Genomic DNA, 20,307 nt, shown 5'->3' with positions numbered 1-20,307 from the left:
CGGTGCATCTCATTGATAGCATGTTCTATAGCCGTCCCATGCTGAAGGCAACACGACAACATAAAACCACAATGCAGTAAATTGAAACATATATGAATAGTGATTAAATAAATAATTAAAATATTAAATTAGTTAATCAAAACTATCACATAAAATCTTAGCATGACAGGTGAACAAATATATGACTTTAACTCATAGATCTGACGACCTTCTAGCTCTGTCCGATGCCTCGGGTGGAGTGATGGGCTACTGATGCAACCTACACCTAAGGCAGTGAACCGACATCTGGAGTTGGTTAATCTTCTTGGCTAGAAGCTCCACCTGAGCTGCCAAGGCTGCTGTGGAATCCAGTTGGTTGACCACTCCTTGTCTTCCTGGTCGGCTCCTAGAGGATTGCCACTGATAATTGTTTATGGCCATTTCCTCTATCAAGTTCTGAGCCTGCTCGGGCGTCTTACTGTTTAGCGCCCCACCTGCTGCAGCATCCACCATCTGCCTCGTCGTAAGGTTGAACTCGCTGTAGAAAGTCTGAACCTGCATCCATACTGGCAATCCGTGATGTGGGCAGCATCTCAAAAGGTCCTTAAACCTCTACCATGCATCGTACATGCTTTCATCATCAAACTGCACAAAAGAAGATATATCATTTCTAAGTTTAGCAGTTTTAGTGGGAGGAAAATACTTATATAAAAAATTTTCAGCCAACGCCTTCCAGGTAGTAATTGTCTGCTGTGGAAGATATTGCAACCATCTCTTGGCTCTGTCCCTCAAGGAAAATGGAAACAATCTCAGCCGAATGGCATCATCGGTTATTCCATTTATCTTGAATGTGTCACAAATCTCCAAAAGGTTGGAGATATGAGCATTGGGATCCTGGCTGGGTAATCCTCTAAACTGCACGCTCTGTTGGATCATCTGAATAACATTGGCTATTATTTTAAAATTGTTGGATGCTACAATATGTCTGACTATACTAGTTTTCGTCCCATCCAAAGATGGTCGAGCAAACTCGTACATCGTCCTCTGATCGTCATCGGCCTGGGGGTTGTGGTTCTCCATCACGTCAGCTCCTTAAACCTGAACTGTAACTCTGTCCTCCTCCTCAACTGCCTGCAAACGTCGTCTCAATAATTTAAGAGAGCGCTCCGGGTCAGATAAGGGTTCTATGGAATCAGGGTTAGAGCTCCTGGTCATAAACTACCTGAAACCGACAACCAAACAACCACCAATCAACAGAAATAATAAAATAGAGAATAAAGAATAAATAAATAGACAAACAATGACTAAAGTAACACAAGAACAATTCACTTTAGTTCACTATTACAGTTCCTCGGCAACGGCGCCAAAAACTTAATGGGCTACTGATGCAACCTACACCTAAGGCAGTGAACCTATCGATGCGGCCTAGCACTAGTGAGTATCAAGGTCGTATCCTTGGAGATCGGGTGAACCTAAAGTTACTACTGTTCGCTATGTTATTTAGTCTGAAATAAGGTATGAGAAATCTAAATTAATTAACTAATGATAATGAATGCAAATAAAGGAACAAACATCAACTGACAATCGAAAGACAACCGTAATAAAAGAAGCAAACCTGAAGGGGACCTAAGTGATGGAATTCTAAAGTTGATTTTATAAATTACCAATCTTGCTACCCATGCCTATATCCTGAATTGAACTCGGCTCCTCTCTCGAGCTCACCAAGTTCCTAAACCTGCACTAACCTATTGAAATCTCTTCCTATCAGATTATTACAGATTAGCATTAACCGTGATTTAGATCTATTAAGAGTTGTTAATTCTTAATCCGGCGAGTGAATTAACCTTATCTCTGAGTGTTAACTACCAATTCTTACTATTCAATTTCCAATTGTAACAAGCATTTCTCAATGTCAAGAAACAACCCAAAAGACAATTAATTCAACGTCTCAAATTAACTGAATCAAACTTTATTACTAAACAGCAAGAAGATTACAAGAATGGCAAATAAAAATCTAATAATTAAGCACAATCCATCAACAAAGGTGAACCCCAATGGGTTCGGCAGCCCTAGCTACTCATAATGAAAGAAACAAATACAAAAGGAAATAAACAACATAAAAGGAAATGGAACATGTATCCTCTCTTCTCTCGAATCGGAGTGGAAATGTCGCAAGCCAACTCTGAAACCAGCCTCAAGTATGGATCTCGGATGTCTCGGCCAATCGTCTAAAACCTTCAATCTTTGCTTGAATCTCCCAAATCATCCTCTGAAATGACGTTGGTCTCCCAAAATGTCAAGAACAGAGGTGTAGAAGTGAGAGGTCGCGCGCGTAGAGAAGTCTAGGAATCAGAAGCGGAACCCTGTCTCATTTTGCGTGCGCCTACTTATAGGCAGAAGAGCCATAGCCCGTGCCAATATGCACGGCCTGTGCAACGGGCAAGGGAGGCTGTGCAACTGCCCGTGCAAAAGCCTCGATTGTGCACCAATCAAGGAATCGAATCCGACAAACATCTAATATGCGTAAATCATCCACATAGCTTGGTTTCTGCCCGAAAATCAATCAGTTTCCCATCAAAGAGTCCGAAAACCTGAAAAACTCAGAAACATACCAAAGTGCGATCAAACAGGAATAAATATGACTCAAATAGACGAATAAACGACTGATAAATAGTCAATAAATATGCATAGAATCATCTACATCAAACTACCCCACACTTAAGCATTTGCTTGTCCTTAAGCAATCAACAACTCACTCCTCAAACAGATACCAAATAACTCAATCAAATATTTTGCAGGAGGTTAGCTCAAAACTCCGTGATGAATTTCCTCAAAATCCCCAAATCACTAAATCCTTGAGAAAGAGAACAAAGTTAATAAAGCTGCTAAAATTAAACTGATCATTCATCCAAACTAAGAATTTGAGAATCATGCCTTACAAGATGTCACTCAAAACACACAAGTGTATATAGGTGAATGAATATCGTCAAGCTCTCAATGCAAAAATACATAAAAAGGTGCTTACCATAAGCTTGCTTATAGATCCAATCTCCACTACTGTGAAATAATCAATAAACATGATCAAAGGGTCTTGAGCCAGGTTGTAATGGGGTTAAGATAGGGTATGGAGAAATATGAAAAGTAAGCTAAAAGTTGTTGGAAAATTATGTAGGTAATGCAAGAAAATAGCCAAGGATCAAATGATGTACCAAAATTGAACATTAAGTTGCTCCAATAATAAGATGATGCTCGAAATGAACTAAAAGAAAATTATACATATATGTATTATTTTTATTTTTATTATTATTATTTTATTTTTATTTTTATTTTTATTTTTATTTTTATTTTTTAACTACTCCTGCAACAACAGATAACGCAGGATGAAGTAATACAATGCTCAATCAAAAGTAGTAAAATGATATGTACCATTTGGATTGAAGGGAGCATCTACAAAAAATCTAGTAACTTAGTGAATATATGCAAATTGATCCAAAATGAAATGCAGCATAAACGTACATAATTTCCAGCAACAATGGTAGAAAGAATGGTAGAATGAATAGAAGTGATTAAATGAGTATCAAAGGTGAATTACAATGAGAGAAAAAGGCTAAGGCTCAAAATCGGTTCACTAAGGGAAAAACAGGGTTAGGCTTTTGGCCAAATTGTGTAATTCCTAAGTGCCCAAATCATCTCATGACTATCAAAATTCATGTAATCTCAAAAGTCATCACAAAGCAAGTTCTAGAAACAAAAATTCTGCACAATGCTCACTAATAAAAAATAGAAGGAGCATAAAAGCCTCACCATTTGAGTGGGATAAAATTGCATGAATTCTCAAACCAAAGTTTAAACAATCAAACAATCTAATAAGCATCAATATTAACAGTGTTCTATATCTAAGATAAAGTAAAATGAAAAAAAATTAAGGAAAAATACCAGTTTTACCTGGCTTGATTGAAATTAAGAGATTCGTTCATTGCCTTCTTTCAACAAGATTCGATAAAAGCTATAAGGGTATCCATTCAAAAGAGAAAAATTATCAACTACTTGATTAAAACAAAACTCAAGATAAGGACAGTAAGAATGAACAGACTCAATCAATAAGGGAAATGAAAGCAAAATAAAAACAGTAGAAACAAAATTGGTACCTGCACAAAACTAAGGTACCTACCCCACACTTGAGAGAAACAATGTCCTTAGTGTGAAATAAGGTAGGCACTCCAAAAAAAAAAAGATAAAATATGCACAAAGAAGCAAATTATGGGAGTCCACAAAAAACTAGAAAACTAAAAGAAAAACAAGACAACAGAAAGAGATAAAAACTAGAAAGTCTACTAGATACTGCCCTTGATGTGTGCTTTAACACTCCAAAATATGTTAGTCCTCAAAATTACGTATGAGCATCAAGTAGGCTAACTCCTGCAAAACTCAAGAATAAACAAATCCCAAGCAACATCTAGTAAAAGGTTCAATAAAATAAAATCATCTCAAAATAAAAAAAAAAACTAAAAACAAACTGAAATATCTAACTAAAAAAATAACTACATAAATAAAAGATGTCCAAAAATTCAAAAAGCATAAATAGATTCGGGAATGCCTCCCGAAGGCGCTTCTTTTTGTTCGAGTCGTCTAGCTGGACTCTGTAGCAGCATTCCTGCATCGCAGGAAAATTGAGAAGGTGGGCTCAATGTAAGTTGGGGCTTGAGGCATATAAGCACAAAGAGGAGGTCCAATGTGTGCAGTAGATGACCAAGGAGGTGCGCTCTGCACCGAGTTGGAATGCCCATTCATCCACTCCAAATCCTGGCTAAGTGACCTGTCATAAACAAACTTGCAACTACCCTTCTCGGGTGTATCATAGCACAAAGTCTCAAATTGATACAAGTTGTTTTCTTAAGATGAATAACACATATCAACAGGGAAAGAAACATGTATAGCATCATCCATTTGTACATCCTGTGGTTGCTTATTACATGCAGGACCAACTCCATCAATACTACAAATGACATGAACATGGTCGGTGGGAGAACTATCAAATGGGGGTAAACTAAAAGTAACACAGTCATCCCCTACATTAAGTTCTAACTTTCCCTCAAATACGTCTATTTTAGCTCTAGCTGTGGCAAGGAAAGGTCTCCCTAAAATCAATGGTATACTATGCTCATTATCCATATCCATAACCACAAAGTCCACAGGAAATATGAACTTATCTACCTTGACTAGCACATTCTCTACAATCCCCCTAGGAAGCTTAACAAAACGATCAGCTAATTGAATGCACATCCTAGTGGGTTTTACCTCCCCTAAACCTAGCTTATTGAACAAACTAGTGGGCATGACATTTATGCTAGCCCCCAAATCAGCTAATGCATCATCAACACACAAATTACCTAAAGTGCAAGGAATAGTGAAACTCCCTGCATCGTGACGTTTCTTTGGCAACTTGCTCTGAAACACTATTGACCACTCTTCGTTAAGCTAAACATAGGCTACCTCCTCCAACTTCCTTTTTCTGCTAAGTATGTCCCTTAAGAACTTGGCATACTTCGGCATCTGCTCCAATGCATCAATAAAAGATTGCAGGTAGTAATTGTCTACTGTGGAAGAGATTGCAACCATCTCTTGGCTCTGTCCCTCAAGGAAAATGGAAACAATCTCAGCCGAATGGCATCATCGGTTACTCCATTTATCTTGAATGTGTCATAAATCTCCAAAAGGTTGGAGATATGAGCATTGGGATCCTCGCTGGGCAATCCTCCAAACTGTATGCTCTGTTGGATCATCTGGATAACATTGGCTTTTATTTCAAAATTGTTGGCTGCTACAGCAGGTCTGACTATACTAGTTTTCATCCCATCCAAAGATGGTCGAGCAAACTCGTACATCGTCCTCTGATCGTCATCGGCTTGGGGGTTGTGGTTCTCCATCACGTCAGCTCCTTGAACCTGAACTGTAACTCTGTCCTCCTCCTCAACTGCCTACAAACGTCATCTCAATAATTTAAGAGAGCGCTCCGGGTCAGATAAGGGTTCTATGGGATCAGGGTTAGAGCTCCTGGTCATAAACTACCTGAAACCGACAACCAAACAACCACCAATCAACAAAAATAATAAAATAGAGAATAAAGAATAAATAAATAAACAAACAATGACTGAAGTAACACAAGGACAATTCAATTTAGTTCACTATTACAGTTCCCCGGCAATGGTGCCAAAAACTTAATGGGCTACTGATACAACCTACACCTAAGGCAGTGAACCTATCGATGCGGCCTAGCACTAGTGAGTATCAAGGTCGTATCCCTAGAGATCGGGTGAACCTAAAGTTACTACTGTTCGCTATGTTATTTAGTCTGAAATAAGATGTGAGAAGTCTAAATTAATTAACTAATGATTATGAATGTAAATAAAGGAATAAACAACAACTGACAATCGAAAGACAACCGTAATAAAAGAAGCAAACCCGAAGGGGACCTAAGTGATGGAATTCTAAAGTTGATTTTATAAATTACCAATCTTGCTACCCGTGCCTAAATCCTGAATTGAACTCGGCTCCTCTCTCGAGCTCACCCAGTTCCTAAACCTACACTAACCTAATGGAATCTCTTCCTATCAGATTATTACAGATTAGCATTAAGCATGATTTAGATCTATTAAGAGTTGTTAATTCTTAATCCGGCGAGTGAATTAACCTTATCTCTAAGTGTTAACTACCAGTTCTTACTATTCAATTTCCAGTTGTAACAAGCATTTCTCAATGTCAAGAAACAACCCAAAAGACCATTAATTCAACGTCTCAAATTAACTGAATCAAACTTTATTACTAAACAGCAAGAAGATTACTAGAATGGAAAATAAAAATCTAATAATTAAGCACAATCCATCAATAAAGGTGAACCCCAATCCATCAAGAAGATTGCAAGAATGGCAAATAAATATCCCCGTATTATGGGGTTGTTTTCTCATATTAAAAAGTTTACCCCTTCTACGAGATTGTTTTCTCATATTAGAAAATTTACCCCTTCTACGAGGCTGTTTTCTCAGACACATAATTACACTACTTTTACGGGGTTATTTTTTTAGATTCATAAATATACACATTTTACGAGATTATTTTCTTATATTGATAAATATTCCACTTTTACGGGATCATTTTCTCGTATTAAATTATTAGCACTATTATGTGGTTGTTTTCTCAAATTCATAAATATACACGTTTTACAAGATTATTTCTTATATCGACAAATATACCACTTTTAAGGGGGCGTTTACTCATATTATAAAATTAACCCATTTAACGGATTGTTCTCTCATAGTCACAAATATACCACAATTACGGGGTTATTTCCTTGGATTCATAAATATCCCCATATTACGGGGTTGTTTTCACATAAGTAAATATTTACCCTATCTACGAGGCTGTTTTCTCATATTAAAGAATTTTACCCGTTCTACGAGGTTATTTTTTTAGACTCGCAATTACACTACTTTTACAGGGATATTTTCTCATATTCATAAATATACATATTTTACGGGGTTATTTTCTTATATTGATAAATATACCACTTTTACGGGGTCGTCTTCTCATATTAAATTATTAGCACTATTATGGGGTTGTTTTCTCAAATTCATAAATATACATATTTTACGTGGTTATTTTCTTATGTTGACAAATATACCCCTTTACATGGTGGTTTTCTCATACTATAAAATTAACACATTTAAGTGGTTGTTTTCTCATACTCACAAATATACCAAAATTAGGGGTTATTTTCTCCGATTGATAAATATTCCCGTATTACGGGGTTGTTTTCTCATATTAAAAAATTTACCCCTTCTACGAGGTTGTTTTCTTAGACTCGCAATTACACTACTTTTACGGGGTTATTTTCTCAAATTCATAAATATATACGTTTTACAAGGTTATTTTCTTATATTGATAAATATACCACTTTTACGTGGTCGTTTTCTCATATTAAATTATTTGCACTATTATTGGGTTGTTTTCTCGAATTCATAAATATACATGTTATACGGGCTTATTTTCTTATATTGACAAATATACCCCTTTTATGGGGTTGTTTTCTTATATTATAAAATGAACCCATTTAAGGGATTGTTTTCTCATACTCACAAATATACCAAAATTATGGGGTTATTTTCTCTGATTGATAAATATTCTCGTATAACGGGGTTGTTTTCTAATATTAAAAAATTTACCTTGTCACGACCCAATCTGTGGGCCCCTGATCGGCACTAGTGAATAGGTAGGCTTAAGGCCACCAAATCCCATAGTAAGCCTGACTATTCACTAGCTCAGTCAAATTAAAATCCAAACTCAATTCTAAGCACTTTTTTCACAATTAATCTTAACCTTCAAATTCAACATATTTAATTCGGTCTGCCAGCATAATTAGGCAAGACCCGAATTTGCATAAAATTACAACTGGTAAGTCTAAAATTTCTACTATGGAGAATTTGAATTTTTTTTTGACAAGTCAAACATACCAAAATCAAATACATCAACTTGATGATGAAGGAGTCGGGCTGCTAGATAAGAACTGCGGAAAGACTAACAATCACCTAAAAAATAGTGAAAATGAGACTGTCAGTCTCGAGTGTGAGTTAAAATCATATATCCCAAAAACGAATATAGACACTTCAATAAAATATTTGCTTAATTTAAAATAAAAATACATGTCATGCTATGCTTCTGCAAAATAAAATAGAATAAATTTTTATTTCATACCATGGGACGGAGTACCTCAGCAGAACCCTAATCCCAATACTAACATCTTGACTCTCTCATTCTAACAGAGCTAGCGCCTAGAGAGCGAAGCTCAACTAGGGTCCTTAAATCCAGTTCAGACTCTTAATTATCACTAACACTCTTAGCCTTTCAGCTCTCTTACTCCAATAAGACTGGCGCCTAGAGAGGGAAGCTCGATTAGGGTCCTTAAATCCAGTCCAGTCACTTAAGTTTCCAAATAAGCCGGCGCCCAGAGAGCAATGCTCGACCAGAGACCTTTACTCCGGCAAACAAACTCTACTCAGCCCAGAGAGCAAAGCTCGACCAGGGCAAGTCCTGCATTTACCTTTTCTAATTTACCCTTTTATCCTTTTGTTACCAGTCTCGGATTCATACCTGTGCACGAGGTCTTGATGCAACCCATCAGTGGCATGTTTTACTGTCGTCCCATCCCGAGTCAACTCGCAATCAATAAAATCATAATGCAGAAAATGAAACTTATATAAATAGTAATTAAATAAATGATTAAAATATTAAATCATGTAATTAGAATTATTTCGTAAAATCTCAACATGACACATGTAAATAGAAATATGACTTTAACTCATAGCTTTGATGATCTCCTAGCTTTGCTCCGATGCCTCGGGTGGAGCGAGCCGAACTGACGGATTATCTAATCACGGAAAACAACTTAATCAATAACATTAAAACATTTGACAATTAATCCTAGGTCTAGACTCCTAGGATTGACTGTCTAAGAATCTTGACTCGGAAGAATTCTATCGAAATCCTGCAGAACGTCCCTTAAATTACGGACATTCACCCCCCATAGAACAGGTCCAAGACCTGCCAGAAAACACTTCAAATGTACAGCGATTAATTAACGGGAATCGGGTCACCAAAACTGCATTAATTTTCCTGACTCTACAACACAACACAATCACGACTATTGGCAGACAGTCTGACAATTTATTTTAACTAACAATATTTCTAAGGCTCAACATATTTCAATAAACACATAAATTTTACCAATAAATTTTAAAACCAACGGGTCAAAGAATTACCAAGACGCTTGATCGCTCGGTCGACTCGCCTCTAGCCACCGGAGTCCGATGGACGATCCAAACGCACCAACGGACTCGAAACGACGCGCTGATGACGATCCCAGCTTTCAATCTTCCGATTCAACCCCTAATCATTCGAAGAGATTTATAGATGATCTCGTCGATTTTTAAATGGAGTCCGATCGCCGTGAAACCGGTGCCATTGGAAAGCTTGAGCTGAGGAGAGTCTTGATATTCCCTCCGATCGGCCAACCCTCGCCGGAGCTCGCCAGAAAAGCCAAAAACTCCGGCTACCCCTACTCTTTTCAACTCGCCGGATCTTGCAATTCCGGCAGCCTCAAGGGGTGGCGATGGTCGGAAAAGAAAGCCTTAGAGTTGCTGATCAAATTGATCCCAAGAACGCGGGCATTGGACGTTGGAAACACTCGGAACGGCGGCAAGAAAGCTTGCCCCTCGCGAAGCCTCCATTGCGTTCAGTAGGTTCAAACAACTCGGCTTCGGTACCACCATGGCGTCTGACCCCCTTCTTCTCTCTTCTTCCTCCTCCCTTCTACTTCTTCTTCTTCTTCTTTCTTTTGTTTCCTTTTTCTTCCATATGGACTTTTGGTCCCTTAACTTTTCTTCCTTACCATTTAGTCCCTCAACTTTTTAATTACTAACAATTTCATCCTGCAAAATTTTGATTAACCCTTAAACTTTTCTTTAGCTTTTCAATTAAGCCCCTAACTATTTAATTTGGGCCAAATTTGAATTATTGAAAATATATAATTACTTATTTACCCTTACTTTTAAATGTAAAATTACCAAAAAGCCCTTGCTGACATATTTAATTATAAAAACACCAAACATACAAATTTTCATTAAAACCCCATATTAATAAAATTATATTTTTAATCCTTATTCCAAAATAAATTTCCAATTTAATCCTAACACAATTAATTTAATTAATCAATTTCTAAATATTTTCCAATTAAAATTTAACACCACCTTTTTCCCAATAATTCTTTTATAAAATATCCTTTACTAATTCTTTCATAACTTTCAATATAGAAATTAATTTATATATTCATATTGGGAAAAAATTGAATGACCGAAAATATAATCCATTTCAAAGAATTTACTTACTTAATTTCTTAAAAATCAAATAAATTGGATATAGAAAATAACTCCCTTATTTGTCTAGCATTAAAATTCATAATTCCATCTAAATCATTCCAATTAAACCAAATAAAAATAAAGTAAAATTTAGAAAAACTCATTTATCAATTATTATTAATATTATCATTATTAAAGAAAAATTCTGGGTATTACATACCCTTTCTATGAGACTATTTTCTCAGACTCGCAATTACACTACTTTTACGAGATTGTTTTCTCATGTTCATAAACATACACATTTTACGGAGTTATTTTCTTATATTGATAAATACACCACTTTTACGGGGTTATTTTCTTATATTGACAAATATACCACTGTTACGGGGTTGTTTTCTCATATTATAAAAAAATTAAGGCATTTAAGGGGTTGTTTTCTCATACTCACAAATATACCAAAATTATGGGGTTATTTTCTTTGATTGATAAATATCCCCGTACTGTTGGGATGCTTTCTAATATTTACAAATATACCCCTCTCACGGAGTTGTTTTCTCAAATTAAAAAATTTACCGCTTCTACGAGTTTGTTTTTTTAGACTCACAATTACATTACTTTTGCGCGGTTGTTTTATCAGATTCATAAATATACACGTTTTACGGGGTTATTTTCTTATAGTGAGAAATATTCCACTTTTACAGGGTCATTTTCTCATATTAAATTAATAGCACTATTCTGGGGTTGATTTCTCAAATTTTTAAATATACACGTTTTACGGGGTTATTTTCTTATATGGATAAATATACCCCTTTTACGGGGTTATTTTCTAATATTATAAAATTAACCCATTAAAGGGGTTGTTCTCTCATACTCACAAATATACCAAAATTACGGAGTTATTTTCTCCAATTGATAAATATCCCTGTATTATGGGGTTGTTTTCTCATATTAAAAAATTTACCCCTTCTACGAGGCTGTTTTCTCAGACTTGCAATTACACTACTTTTACGGGGTTGTTTTCTCATATTCATAAATATACATATTTTACGGGGTTATTTTCTTATATTGACAAATATACCCCCTTTACGGGGTTGTTTTCTCATATTATAAAATTAACCCATTTAAGGGGTTGTTTTCTCATACTCACAAATATACCAAAATTACTGTGTTATTTTCTTCGATTGATAAATATCCCCGTATTACAGGGTTGTTTTCTCATATTAAAATTTTACCACTTTTACGAGGCTGGTTTCTCATATTAAGAAATTTACCCCTTCTACGAGGTTGTTTTCTCAGACTCGCAATTACAGTACTTTTATGGGATTATTTTCTCAGATTCATAAATACACACGTTATATGGGGTTATTTTCTTATATTGATAAATGTACCACATTTACGCGGTCTGTCACGACCCCACCCGTGGGCCCGTGACCGGCACTAGGGAATGGGTAGGCTTAAGGCCACCGAAACCCGTAGTAAGCCCTGACACTCAACGATTTAAACAAATCTCATCTCAAATTAATATTATTAAAGTCACACTTTATCTTAACGTACTACATTCTACATAAATACTTGATGCGCCGGAAAAACTAGGCGAGACCTGAAGCTCAGAAAAATTACAACTGATACATCTACTATTACTACTGCGGAGAATCTAAGATTTACCAATTTACATACCAAATCAAATACATCACCCGATGATGAAGGAGTGGATTCTTGAATAAGAGTTGCGAGAGGACTAACAGTCACGAATCTGAAAAAAACATAAATGGAGACTGTCAGTCTCGAGAGTGAGTTAAAATCAAATAATCTGGGGACTATTGCATTCTTCTCAGAAAACATAGATTATTCAAATTAGTATATCAAACCATGCTCGTAAATACAAATCATACTATAATCATACCCTATTACTTTCTTCACAGAAAATATTAATCATTCGAATCAATATATCAACCATGCACGTAAATACAATCCATATTATAATCATACCATAATAAATAAATAAATGAATAAATAAAAATATATTTTTATTTTTACGGAATGAGTGGCTCAGTAGAACCCTAAACCCCAAATTCTAGTAGCCTTTTCGGCTCTCTTAATCAGGTGCGCCCGAGCAAGCTCGATCAGGGTCCTTACCTCCGACTGAACACTTGAATTCCAAATAAGCCGGCCAGAGCATCGCTCGATCGGGGACCTTAACTCCGGCAATCAACGAACTCGGCCCGAGAGCAATGCTCGATCAGGGCAAACAAATCCATAATAATCTTATATCCATGATCATTACCGGTGCGCCCGCGGTCCTGATGTAACCCATCAGGCGGCATGTTCTACAAGCCACATTTCCCAAATCGCAATCACCACATTTAATAAATATTATTATCTGATGAACTCATCCAACACATATCGGAAATAAAGATTAAAGATTTAAGATAAAGCGGCGTGCAATTTGTGAGGGAAAAAATAATAACGTTTGTCTTATTATAACATACTAATAATAATATTTATATTATTTCAAATATTAATAATCAAGTGAAATCATTTATTTTGCGATACTAATAATCATATTATGCATGAACTTTCAAAATAGCATATTAAATCAGACTTAGCAATAGTGTAATGATTAAATGACTTTAACTCACAGGGTTTGGCGACCTCCTAGCTCGCTCCGGTGCCTCGGTAGGGCGGTGAGCAATGACAATCTAATCACGGAAAACAATTTATCAATCTGTTGAGACAATCCATCATTAATCCTAGGTCTAGACTCCTAGGGCCTCCCAGAATCTCGACTCGGGATAATTGTACTGAAAATCCGTGAGAACCTCCCTACCACACGAACATTACCCCCCCCCCCCCCCCCCCGTAAGGGTCAGGGACTGCGGAAGAACACTTCAAATATCCAACAATTTAAACAACGGGAGTTCGGGTCCCCAAACTTCACTATTTCGATTCCGCCTGGCTAAAATCGACTGGCAAAGCCAATGACGGACAAATATTTATGACTCACAAATATCATCAAGTACTCAATATAATCCAATAGACACAAATTTAAAATCAAGGATTTCTAAGATCAGCGGCCGGAGAAAATTAAAGGGCGGCTCGGTCGACTCACTTCTCCGTCGGTCCGTCGATGATCCGAACACATCGGACTCTGGCAGCGGCGATGATTCCCGCTTTCGATTTTCCGATCCGACACCCGATCATCCGGAGATTTGCGGACGATCTCGGCCGTCGATTTGCAAAGCGAAGTCCGTCGCCGCGAAACCGGTGCCATCGCGAAGCTTGAGATGAGGAGAGTCGGGATACACCCTCCGATCATCCATCCTCCACCGGATCTCGCCGGAAAAACCCAAAACGGTTGCCTCCACTTGGCGGAACTCTCTCCTCCGGCCACCAAAGCCGGCCACTCTGGCAAAGGAAGCTCTCTCTAAGGGGAGCCGATCGCCACCAAAGATCGGCCGGCAGTAGGAAGATGCTCGGAAGCTGCCACCGTCATGTGATTAGCGCTGCATGTTGCATTGCCTCCGCCACCATCGTGCTTTCATGGTTGCCGGCGCTCCTTGAAGCGTCGCCGCCCTCGGCTTTGGCCTCGTGTCGGAGTCCACCATGGACGGCCTTGAGCGCCTCTCTCTCTCCTCCCTTTCTTCTTCTTCCTTCTTTCTTTTCTCTCTCCCGATTCCATTTCTTTCAATATCGACATTAGGCCCCCAAACTTTTCCTTATTACAACTTGGTCCCTCAACTTTCTTAATTACTTACAATTTCATCCATTAAAATTCCAATTTAACCCCCAAACTTCTTTTTAGCCTTTCAATTAAGCCCCTAACTATTTAATTTGGGCCAAATCCGAATTATTGAAAATACACAATTACAAAAATCCCCCCACCGTGAGCATATTTATTTACAAAAATACCAAGCTCACAAATTTCCATTAAAACCCTATAAAAATAACATTATACTTTCAATCCTTATTTCAAAATAAATTTCTAATTTAGTCCTAACACATAATTAAATTAAATAATCAAATTCCAACTTAAAATTTAATACTACTAATCAATTATAATACCAATTTTCCCAAAATTCTTTTATAAAAACATCCTTTATAATTTCTTCCAAAATTTTTCAATATATAATTTTACTTATATAACTATGCATTTGGGAAAATTTTGAATAACCAAAATATAATCATTTCTCAAATAATTTACTTGAATAATTTCTTAAAATTTCAAACTAATTGGGTATAGAAAATAACTCATTTATTTGATTAATATTAAATTTTTCATTAAATCATTTCAAATTAAACCCAATAATAATGAAGCTAAAATTAACTTAAATAAAAACTCATTATTAAATATATAAAAAAAATTTCGGGTATTACACGGTCATTTTCTCATATTAAATTACTAACACTATTATGAGGTTGTTTTCTCAAATTCATAAATATACACATTTTACGGGCTTATTTTCTTATATTGACAAATATACCCCTCTTACAGAGTTGTTTTCTCATATTATAAAATTAACCCATTTAAGGGTTGTTTTCTCATATTCACAAATATACCAAGATTACGGAGTTATTTTCTACGATTGATAAATATCCCCGTATTACGGGGTTGTTTTCTCATATTAAAAATTTTACTCATTCTACGAGGTTGTTTTCTCATATTAAAAAATTTACCCTTTCTACGAGGCTGTTTTCTCAGACTCATAATTACACTACTTTTACGGGGTTGTTTTTTAGATTCATAAATATACATGTTTTACAAGGTTATTTTCTTATATTGATAAATATTCCACTTTTATGGGGTCGTTTTCACATATTAAATTATTAGCACTATTATGGGGTTGTTTTCTCAAATTCATAAATATACACGTTTTACGGGGTTATTTCTTATATCGACAAATATACCCCTGTTAAGGGGGGTGTTTACTCATATTATAAAATTAACCCATTTAAGGGTTGTTTTCTCATACTCACAAATATACTACAATTACGAGGTTATTTTCTCAGATTCATAAATATCCCCGTATTACGGGGTTATTTTCACATAAATAAAAATTTACCCCTTCTACGAGGCTGTTTTCTCATATTAAAAAATTTTACCCGTTCTACGAGATTGTTTTCTTAGACTCGCAATTATAATTCTTTTACGGGGTTGTTTTCTCATATTCATAAATATACATATTTCATGGGGTTATTTTCTTATATTGATAAATATACTACTTTTACGGGGTCTCTTCTCATATTAAATTATTAGCTCTATTATGGGGTTGTTTTCTCAAATTCATAAATATACACGTTTTACATAGTTATTTTCTTATGTTGATAAATATACCCCTTTCACAGGGTGGTTCTCTCATATTATAAAATTAACACATTTAAGTGGTTGTTTTCTCGTACTCATAAATATACCAAATCTAGAGTGTTATTTTCTCGGATTGATAAATATCTCCGTATTACGAGGTTATTTTCTCATATTAAGAAATTTACCCCTTCGACGAGGATGTTTTCTCAGACTCGCAATTACACTACTTTTACGGGGTTAGTTTCTCATATTCATAAATATACACGTTTTATGGGGTTATTTTCTTATATTGATAAATATACCACTTTTAAGGGGTTATTTTCTTATATTTATAAATATATCCCTTTTATGGGGTTGTTTTCTCATATAATAAAATTAATACATTTAAGGGGTTGTTTTCTCATACTCGCAAATATACCAAAATTACGGGATAATTTTCTCTTATTGATAAATATCCCCGTATTTCGGGGATGTTTTCTAATATTTATAAATATACCCCTCTTACGGAGTTGTTTTCTCATATTTAAAAATTTACCCCTTTCACAAGGCTGTTCTTTCAGACTCTCAATTACACTACTTTTAAGGGATTATTTTCTCAAATTTATAAATATACACGTTTTACAAGGTTATTTCTTATATCGACAAATATACCCATTTTAAGGGGGTGTTTACTCATATTATAAAATAAATCCATTTAGGGGGTTGTTTTCTCATACTAAAAAATATACCACAATTACGGGGTTATTTCCTCAGATTGATAAATATGCACGTATTACGGGATTGTTTTCACATATTAAAAAATTTACCCCTTCTATGAGGTTGTTTTCTCATATTAAAAAATTTTACCCGTTCTACGAGATTGTTTTCTTAGACTCGCAATTACACTATTTTTACGGGATTGTTTTCTCATATTCATAAATATACATATTTCACGGGGTTATTTTCTTATATTGATAAATATACCACTTTTACGGGGTCGCCTTCTTATATTAAATTATTAGCTCTATTATGAGGTTGTTTTCTCAAATTCATAAATATACACGTTTTACGTGGTTATTTTCTTATGTTGACAAATATACCCCTTTCACAGGGTGGTTTTCTCATATTATAAAATTAACATATTTAAGTGGTTGTTTTCTCGTACTCACAAATATACCAAATTTAGAGTGTTATTTTCTCGGATTGATAAATATCCCGTATTACGAGGTTGTTTTCTCATATTAAAAAATTTACCCCTCCTGAAATTTGTTTTCTCGGACTATGATTGTCTACTTTGTGGGGTTTTCTTATATTAATAAATATACCATTTTTACGGGGTTATTTTCTTATGTTGATAAATATACCCCTTTTACGGGGTTGTTTTCTCATATTATAAAATTAACCCATTTAAGGCGTTGTTTTCTCATACTAAAAAATATACCAAAATTACGGGGTTATTTTCTTCGATTGATAAATATCCCCGTATTACGAGGTTATTTTCTTATATTAAAAAATTACCACTTCCACGAGGCTGTTTTCTCATATGAAAAATTTACCCCTTCTACAAGGTTGTTTTCTCAAACTCGCAGTTACACTACTTTTACGGGGTTGTTTTCTCATATTCATAAATATACACATTTTACGGGGCTATTTTCTTATATTGATAAATATACCACTTTTACGAGGTTATTTTCTTACATTGACAAATATATCCTTTTTACGGGGTTGTTTCCTCATATTATAAAACTAACCCATTTAAAGGGTTGTTTTCTCATACTCACAAATATATCAAAATTACGGGGTTATTTTCCGATTTATAAATAACCCCATATTACGGGAATGTTTTCTAATATTTATAAATATACCCCTCTTACGGAGTTGTTTTCTCATATTAAAAATTTACCCCTTCTACGAGGCTGTTTTTTCAGACTCGCAATTACACTACTTGTACGGGGTTGTTTTCTCAGATTCATAAATATACATGTTCTATGAGGTTATATTCTTATATTGATAAATATACCACTTTTACGGGGTCGTTTTCTCATATTAAATTATTAGCACTATTAAGGGGTTATTTTCTCAGATTCATAAATATACACGTTTACGAGGTTATTTTCTTATATGGACAAATATATCGCTTTTACGGGGTTGTTTTCTTATATTATAAAATTAACCCACTTAAAGGGTTATTTTCTCATACTCACAAATATACCAAAATTGCAGGGTTATTTTCTTCGATTGATAAATATATACGTATTACGGGGTTGTTTTCTAAAATTTATAAATATACCCCTCTTACGGGGCTGTTTTCTCATATAAAAAAATTTACCCCTTCTACGAGCCTGTTTATTCCAATGCCGCATATCTCTTTAACTGCAGCGTCCTCGTATCTTGACATCTACTTGTACGATCCATCCATCGTTGTGATACAAAAAGTCTTTCATCTTATTCCTAAGGAATAACTCGATGAATAGGCGTAGAACTGAGACTCGCAATTACACTATTTTTACGGAGTTGTTTTCTCAGATTCATAAATATACACGTTTTACGGGGATATTTTCTTAAATTGATAAATATACCACTTTTACGGTGTCGTTTTCTCATACCAAATTATTAGCACTATTACGGGGTCGTTTTCTCATATTAATTTATTAGCACTATTATGGGATTGTTTTCTCAAATTTATAAATATACACGTTTTACGGAGTTATTTTCTTATATTGATAAATATACCCCTTTTACGGGGTTGTTTTCTCATAATATAAAATTAACCCATTTAAGGGGTTGTTTTCTCATACTCACAAATATACCAAAGTTACGGGTCTATTTTCTCCGATTGATGAATATTCCCATATTACGGGGTTGTTTTCTCATATTAAAAAATTTACCTTTTCTACTAGGTTGTTTTCTCATTCTTGCAATTACAATACTTTTACGAAATCATTTTGTCAGGTTCATAAATATACACGTTTTACAAGTTTATTTTCTTATATTGATAAATATATCACTTTTACGGGGTCGTTTTCTCATATTAAATTATTAGCACTATTATGGGGTTATTTTCTCAAATTCATAAATATACATGTTTTACAGGATTATTTTCTTATATTGACAAATATATCACTTTTACGGGGTCGTTTTCTCATATTAAATTATTAGCACTATTATGGAGTTATTTTCTCAAATTCATAAATATACACGTTTTACGGATTATTTTCTTATATTGACAAATATACCACTTTTACGGGGTTGTTTTCTCATAATATAAAATTAACCCATTTAAAGGGTTGTTTTCTCATACTCATAAATATACCAAAGTTGCGGGTCTATTTTCTCCGATTGATGAATATTCCCGTATTACGGGGTTGTTTTCTCATATTAAAAAATTTACCTCTTCTACTAGGTTGTTTTCTCATTCTTGCAATTACAATACTTTTACGAAATTATTTTCTCAGGTTCATAAATATACACGTTTTACGGGTTTATTTTCTTATATTGATAAATATATCACTTTTACGGGGTCGTTTTCTCATATTAAATTATTAGCTCTATTATGGGGTTATTTTCTCAAATTCATAAATATACATGTTTTACAGGATTATTTTCTTATATTGAAAAATATATCACTTTTACGGGGTCGTTTTCTCATATTAAATTATTAGCACTATTATGGAGTTATTTTCTTAAATTCATAAATATACACATTTTACGGGATTATTTTCTTATATTGACAAATATACTACTTTTACGGGTTATTTTTCATATTATAAAATTAACCCATTTAAGGGGTTGTTTTCTCATACTCATAATATATACCAAAATTACGGGACTATTTTCTCCGATTAATGAATATCCCCGTATTACGGGGTTGTTTTCTCATATTAAGAAATTTACCTCTTCTACGAGGTTGTTTTCTCATACTCGCAATTACACTACTTTTACGGGATTATTTTGTCAGATTCATAAATATACACATTTTATGGGGTTATTTTCTTATATTGATAAATATACCACTTCTATGGGATCGTTTTCGCATATTAAACTATTAGCACTATTATAGGCTTGTTTTCTCAAATTCATAAATATACAAGTTTTACGGGTTATTTTCTTATATCGACAAATATACTACTTTTACGGGGT

At 34.8% G+C, this 20,307-nt stretch overlaps 1 non-coding gene across 1 annotated transcript; it reads left to right on the top strand.

Moving 5' to 3' along the window:
- Positions 1-550: 550 nt before the first annotated feature.
- Positions 551-657, top strand: LOC112536734. The gene has a single exon (XR_003080698.1). It is a non-coding gene; the product is annotated as a small nucleolar RNA R71 (small nucleolar RNA).
- The last annotated feature ends 19,650 nt before the right edge of the window (positions 658-20,307 follow it).

The sequence above is a fragment of the Ricinus communis genome, chromosome 3 (assembly GCF_019578655.1).
Source record: "Ricinus communis isolate WT05 ecotype wild-type chromosome 3, ASM1957865v1, whole genome shotgun sequence".
In the NCBI taxonomy this organism is placed as follows: domain Eukaryota; kingdom Viridiplantae; phylum Streptophyta; class Magnoliopsida; order Malpighiales; family Euphorbiaceae; genus Ricinus; species Ricinus communis.
This window is presented reverse-complemented; position numbering and strand designations above follow the sequence as displayed.